Raw genomic sequence first — 8206 nt, 5'->3', positions numbered from 1 at the left:
TAAGGGAGTTCTTCATGTCTTTCTTGAAGTCCTCCAGCATCATGATCAAATATGATTTTGAAACTAGATCTTGCTTTTCTGGTGTGTTTGGATATTCCGTGTTTGCTTTGGTGGGAGAATTGGGCTCCGATGATGCCATGTAGTCTTGGTTTCTGTTGCTTGGGTTCCTGCGCTTGCCTCTCGCCATCAGATTATCTCTAGTGTTACTTTGTTCTGCTATTTCTGACAGTGGCTAGACTGTCCTATAAGCCTGTGTGTCAGGAGTGCTGTAGACCTGTTTTCCTCTCTTTCAGTCAGTTATGGGGACAGAGTGTTCTGCTTTCGGGCGTGTAGTTTTTCCTTTCTACAGGTCTTCAGCTGTTCCTGTGGGCCTGTGTCTTGAGTTCACCAGGCAGCTTTCTTGCAGCAGAAAATTTGGTCTTACCTGTGGTCCTGAGGCTCACGTTCGCTCTTGGGGTGCTGTCCAGGGGCTCTCTGCAGCGGCAGCAACCAGGAAGACCTGTGCCGCCCCTTCTGGGAGCTTCAGTACACCAGGGTTCCAGATGGTCTTTGGCTTTTTCCTCTGGCGTCCGAGATGTGTGTGCAGGGAGCAGTCTCTTCTGGTTTCCCAGGCTTGTCTGCCTCTCTGAAGGTTTAGCTCTCCATCCCACGGGATTTGGGTGCAGAGAACTGTTTATCCGGTCTGTTTCTTTCAGGTTCCGGAGGTGTCTCAGGCACAGGGGTCCTGCCGCTCCTGGGCCCTCCCCCACGGGAGCTCAGAGGCCTTATACAGTTTCCTCTTGGGCCAGGGATGTGGGCAGGGGTGAGCAGTGTTGGTGGTCTCTTCTGCTCTGCAGCCTCAGGAGTGCCCACCTGACCAGGCGGTTGGGTCTCTCTCTCACCGGGTCTGGGCTGCATTTTCTGTATATTTTTGACATTAGCACTCTATCAGATGTGAAGTTTATAAAACTTTTCCTATTCTGTATGCTGCTACTTTGTCAAAATTAACAGCATCCATTGCTTTACAGAAGCTTTTCAGTTTCACGAAGTACCATTTATTAATTGTTGATCTCAGCGCCTTCACTATTGGTGTTGTTTTTCTGAAAGTTGGCTTCTGTGCCAATGGGTTCAAGGTTATCTTCTACTTTCTCTTCTATGAGATTCAGTGTGTTAGCTTTTATGTTGGAGCCTTTGATCCACTTGGTTGAGCTTCATGCAGGGTGATAAATATTGATCTATCTGTATACTTCTGCATGAAGACAGCAAGTTTGAGCAACCATTTATTGAAAATATTTTCTTTTTTTCTGATTTGTTTATTAGAAAGAACAGTTGTCCTAGGTGGGTGGATTTATTCATGACAAGGATTTTCAATCTTACATACTTGTTAATAAGGGACTTGAAGTATTAGATAGAGCAATAAGACAAAACAATATGAAGGGATCCAACTAGGAAAGGAAGAAATCAAAATGTCCTTAATGCCAGATAATATAATTTTATACATAAAAACCCTATCAACTACTCTAGAAAACTTCACTAGCTGATAAATACGTAAATCAATATAGCATAATCCAAAACACCAAAATGGGTAGGTAACCTTCTTGTACTCAAAGGACAAAAACATAGAAAGTTACATTAGGAAAGCAAAACTTTTTACAATAGTCTCAAAAAAATGCCTTGGAACAACTCTAAGGAGGTGAAAGAATCGTACAATAAAATGTTAAGATTGAAACTGAAAATTGAAGACATAAGAAGATGGAAAGACTGTCAGTGATTAAAACTGCTCAGAATTAATGTCATTAAAATGAACATTGTACCAAAATCAATCTACAGATTCAATTCAAATCCCAAGAAATTTAAAAACAGTAGTTGACTGAAATTAAAATATAATCGTAAAATTCATATGAAAGCACACACAATAAAACTCAAAATTGCTAAAATAGTTTTCAAGGATGTCTACTGGAAATCCATCCCTTCCACATAATATGCTGCACAATAGAGCCATAGTAAAAAATTAGCATTTTAATTTAATAAATGTAATAAATTAGTAAATATGAAATCCATGAGAATAGTAAAAATGCTCTTATGGCATTGACATGAGGGCAGATAAATAGATTAGAGAATGAAATTGAGTCAATGTAAGTTCACATACCTAAAAATCAGCTAATTTTTGGCATATAAGATGAATTAACACTGAAGAAAATACCACCTTCAACAAATGTGAATAACTAAGTTTAGAAATATGACAACAGCTGGAGGGGGGACAGGGAAGGGCATAACATTTGAAATGTAAATACATAAACTATCCAGTTATAAAAAAGAAGCATGACTTCAGTTCCATACTTCTCACTCTGCATAAAAGTCAACTCCAAATGGAACTAAGGCTCTCAACCTAACACATGATATCATGAACTTAATAGAAGACAAAGTAGGGGATAGATTTTAACTCCTTATCACAGAAATGGACTTTCTAAACACAGGCACAAAGAGGAACGACTTACAGTGGAACCACACAAAATTGCAAAGCTTCTTCACAATAAAGAACACTATTATTCAAGAGAATATGCAACTTACTGAATCTTCACCTTTGGCAGAGGGCCAGAATCTAGAATAGACAAAGACCTAAAAAAGCAAAGTATCAAGTAATGAAATAACTCAATTTTAAAATGATGCTTGGAAATGGAGCTCAAGAAGAAGAAGAAGAAGAAGAAGAGGAGGAGGAGGAGGAGGAGGAGGAGGAGGAGGAGGAGGAGGAGGAACAACAACAATAATAACAACAACAACAAACACAAATGGGTGAGACACACTTTAATAATGTTCAATATTCTTATTTATCAGGAAAATGCCAATTAGAACTACTTTGTAGTTTCATCTTTTGTCTATGAAATGGTCAAGATTAAGAAAAAAAAGCAAAAACAAAGAAAAGGAAACACTAGTGAGGATGTGGGTGACAGACAGCATTTATTCACTGTTGGCAGAAGTGGCACAGCTACTATTAAAATTAGTGTGAAGATTCCTCAAATGCTAAGCTACCTCTATGCCAAGACCCATCTATATTACTCTTAGACATAAACCCAAAGGGCATCTCACTATAGAGCTTTTTGCTTCTCCATGTTATATCTGCTGCAGTAATAATAAAAGCCAAAAATTAGAAAACAGCCCAGATATCTATCATTTGATGAAAATATGATACATTTACATAATAGGACACTATGCCACTGTTATTCACGATGAATGAAATAAGGTACCTCAGGCCTAGGATGACAAGCATTGTATATTTTCTTTCTTATGTGAATGGTAGCATTTAGCTTTAGATATATGTGTTTGATGTAGAATAATCACAGAGGTTAAGCAGCTAAAAGGGACTAGTAGAGAGGAGGCAATCTTCTAAGGAATGGGAAATAGAATATTATTTTATAATGGGAAAAAGGGGGAAATTACATCAGGATATTTAATGTGGTATGAAGGAAGGGCAAAGAAAAGGGAATATGGATATAAGATATAAGTAACACTACAGACTTTTTGAAAAGATCATATTCACACACATAACACACACAAACAGACATGTATGCACATAACAATGATTAATCAGAAAACATAAATGTTATAAAGAACTAGGAGGGCTACATGAGAGGATTGGAGGGAGAAAGGCAAAGTAAAGTAATTATAGTATCATAAAAAAAACATGGAAGAGGCAAAATTCCTCTAGGACCGGGCACTTCCGGTGTTTACCAGGAGTCCCAAACCCGGAGATCCCAGCCCGCAGCAGCTCTCTGCTCCCAAACCCCATGGGAGAGAGACCTCACCGCCTGGTCAGGTGGGCACTCCTGAGGCTGCAGAGCAGAAGAGAACACCAACAGTGCCCACCCCTACCCACATCCCTGGCCCAAGAGGAAACTGTATAAGGCCTCTGGGTTCCCGTAGAGGAGGGTCCAAGAGCAGCAGGAAAGCTGCGTCTGAGACACCACCAGAACCTGAAGGGATCTACCAGATAAACAGTTCTCTGCACCCAAATCCCGTGGGAGGGAGAGCTAAACCTTCAGAGAGGCAGACACGCCTGGGAAATCAGAAGAGACTGCACTCTGCACACATCTCTGACGCCAGAGGAAAACACCAAACGCCATCTGGAACACTGGTGCACAGAAGCTCCCAAAAAGGGCAGCGCAGATCTTCCTGGTTGCTGCTGCCACTGAGAGCTCGTAGGCAGCACCCCACGAGCAAACTTGAGCCTCGGAACCACAGGTTAGACCAACTTTTCTTCTGCAAGCGACCGACCTGGTGAACACCAGACACAGGCCCACAGGAACAGCTGAAGACCTGTAGATAGGAAAAACTACATGCCAGAAAGCAGAACACTCTGTCCCCATAACTGGCTGAAAGAAAACAGGAAAACAGGTCTACAGCACTCCTGACACACAGGCTTATAGGACAGTCTAGCCACTGTCAGAAATAGCAGAACAAAGTAACACTAGAGATAATCTGATGGCGAGAGGCAAGCGCAGGAACCCAAACAAGAGAAACCAAGAATACATGGCATCATCAGAGCCCAATTCTCCCACCAAATCAAACACGGAATATCCAAACACACCAGAAAAGCAAGATCTAGTTTCAAAATCATATTTGATCATGATGCTTGAGGACTTCAAGAAAGACGTGAAGAACTCCCTTAAAGAACAAGTAGAAGCCTACAGAGAGGAATCGCAAAAATCCCTAAAAGAATTCCAGGAAAACATAAATAAACAAGTAGAAGCCCATAGAGAGGAGACACAAAACTCCCTGAAAGAATTCCAGGAAACCATAAATAAACAAGTAGAAGCCCATAGAGAGGAGCCAAAAATCCCTGAAAGAATTCCAGGAAAACACAATCAAACAGTTGAAGGAATTAAAAATGGAAATAGAAGCAATCAAGAAAGAACACATGGAAACAACCCTGGATATAGAAAACCAAAAGAAGAGACAAGGAGCTGTAGATACAAGCATCACCAACAGAATACAAGAGATGGAAGAGAGAATCTCAGGAGCAGAAGATTCCATAGAAATCATTGACTCAACTGTCAAAGATGATATAAAGCGGAAAAAGCTACTGGTCCAAAACATACAGGAAATCCAGGACTCAATGAGAAGATCAAACCTAAGGATAATAGGTATAGAAGAGAGTGAAGACTCCCAACTCAAAGGACCAGTAAATATCTTCAACAAAATCATAGAAGAAAACTTCCCTAACGTAAAGAAAGAGATACCCGTAAGCATACGAGAAGTCTACAGAACTCCAAATAGATTGGACCAGAAAAGAAACTCCTCCCGTCACATAATAGTCAAAACACCAAACGCACAAAATAAAGAAAGAATATTAAAAGCAGTAAGGGAAAAAGGTCAAGTATCATATAAAGGCAGACCTATGAGAATCACACCAGACTTCTCGCCAGAGACTATGAAAGCCAGAAGATCCTGGACAGATGTCATACAGACGATAAGAGAACACAAATGCCAGCCCAGGTTACTGTATCCTTCAAAACTCTCAATTAACATAGATGGAGAGACCAAGATATTCCATGACAAAACGAAATTTACACAATATCTTTCTACAAATCCAGCACTACAAAGGATAATAAATGGTAAACCCCAACATAAGGAGGCAAGGTATACCCTAGAAAAAGCAAGAAACTAATCGTCTTGGCAACAAAACAGAGAAGAAAAGCACAAAATCATAACCTCATATCCAAATATGAATATAACAGGAAGAAATAATCACTATTCCTTAATATCTCTCAACATCAATGGCCTCAACCAACTCCCCAATAAAAAGACATAGATTAACAAACTGGATACGCAACGAGGACCCTGCATTCTGCTGCCTACAGGAAACACACCTCAGAGACAAAGACAGACACTACCTCAGAGTGAAAGGCTGGAAAACAACTTTCCAAGCAAATGGGCAGAAGAAGCAAGCTGGAGTAGCCATTCTAATATCAAATAAAATCAATTTTCAACTAAAAGTCATCAAAAAAGATAAGGAAGGACACTACATATTCATCAAAGGAAAAATCCACCAAGATGAACTCTGAATCCTAAATATCTATGCCCCAAATACAAGGGCACCTACATACGTAAAAGAAACCTTACTAAAACTCAAAGCACACATTGCACCTCACACAGTAATAGTAGGAGACTTCAACACCCCACTCTCATCAATGGACAGATCATGGAAACAGAAATTAAACAGAGACGTAGACAGCCTAAGAGAAGTCATGAGCCAAATGGACTTAACAAATATTTATAGAACATTCTACCCTAAAGCAAAAGGATATAACTTCTTCTCAGCTCCTCATGGTACTTTCTCCAAAATTGACCATATAATTGGTCAAAAAACGGGCTTCAACAGGTACAGAAAGATAGAAATAATCCCGTGCGTGCTATCGGACCACCACGGCCTAAAACTGGTCATCAATAACAATAAGGGAAAGAATACCCACATATAAATGGAAATTGAACAATGTTCTACTCAATGAAAGCCTGGTCAAGGAAGAGATAAAGAAAGAAATTAAAGACTTTTTAGAATTTAATGAAAATGAAGGTACAAAAGACCCAAACTTATGGGACACAAGGAAAGCTGTGCTAAGAGGAAAACTCATAGCGCTGAGTGCCTGCAGAAAGAAACAGGAAAGAGCATATGTCAGCAGCTTGACAGCACACCTAAAATCTCTAGAACAAAAAGAAGCAAATACACCCAGGAGGAGTAGAAAGCAGGGAATAATCAAACTCAGAGCTGAAATCAACCAAGTAGAAACAAAAAGGACCATAGAAAGAATCAACAGAACCAAAAGTTGGTTCTTTGAGAAAATTAACAAGACAGATAAACCCCTAGCCAGACCAACGAGAGGACACAGAGAGTGTGTCCAAATTAACAAAATCAGAAATGAAAAAGAAGACATAACTACAGAGTCAGAGGAAATTCAAAAAATCATCAGATCTTACTATAAAAGCCTATATTCAACAAAACTTGAAATCTGCAGGAAATGGACAATTTCCTAGACAGATACCAGGTACTGAAGTTAAATCAGGAACAGATAAACCAGTAAAACAACCCCATAACTCCTAAGGAAATAGAAGCAGTCATTAAAGGTCTCCCAACCAAAAAGAGCCCAGGTCCAGATGGGTTTAGTGCAGAATTCTATCAGACCTTCATAGAAGACCTCATACCAATATTATCCATACTATTCCACAAAATTGAAACAGATGGATCACTACCGAATTCCTTCTATGAAGCCACAATTACACTTATACTTAAACCACACAAAGACCCAACAAAGAAAGAGAACTTCAGACCAATTTCCCTTATGAATATCGACGCAAAAATACTCAATAAAATTCTGGCAAACCGAATCCAAGAGCCCATCAAAACAATCATCCTCCATGATCAAGTAGGCTTCATCCCAGTCATGCAGGGATGGTTTAATATATGGAAAACCAACAACGTGATTAATTATATGAACAAACTGAGAGAACAAAACCACATGATCATTTCATTAGATGCTGAGAAAGCATTCAACAAAATTCAACACCCCTTCATGATAAAAGTCCTGGAAAGAATTGGAATTCAAGGCCCATACCTAAACATAATAAAAGCCATATACAGCAAACCAGTTGCTAACATTAAACTAAATGGAGAGAAACTTGAAGCAATCCCACTAAAATCAGGGACTAGATAAGGCTGCCCACTCTCTCCCTACTTATTCAATATAGTTCTTGAAGTTCTAGCCAGAGCAATCAGACAACAAAAGGAAGTCAAGGGGATACAGATCGGAAAAGAAGAAGTCAAAATATCACTATTTGCAGATGATATGATAGTATATTTAAGTGATCCCAAATTTCCACCAGAGAACTACTAAAGCTGATAACAACTTCAGCAAAGTGGCTGGGAATAAAATTAACTCAAATAAATCAGTAGCCTTCCTCTACACAAAAGAGAAACAAGCCGAGAAAGAAATTAGGGAAACGATACCCTTCATTATAGATCCAAATAATATAAAGTACCTCAGTGTGACTTTAACCAAGCAAGTAAAAGATTTGTACAATAAGAACTTCAAGACACTGAAGAAAGAAATTGAAGAAGACCTCAGAAGATGGAAAGATCTCCCATCCTCATGGATTGGCAGGATTAATATAGTAAAAATGGCCATTTTACCAAAAGCAATCTACAGATTCAATGCAATCCCCATCAAAATACCAA

The sequence above is a fragment of the Rattus norvegicus genome, chromosome 16 (assembly GCF_036323735.1).
Source record: "Rattus norvegicus strain BN/NHsdMcwi chromosome 16, GRCr8, whole genome shotgun sequence".
Classification (NCBI taxonomy): domain Eukaryota; kingdom Metazoa; phylum Chordata; class Mammalia; order Rodentia; family Muridae; genus Rattus; species Rattus norvegicus.
The sequence above is the reverse complement of the archived record's forward strand: the minus strand, read 5'-3'. Positions refer to the sequence as shown.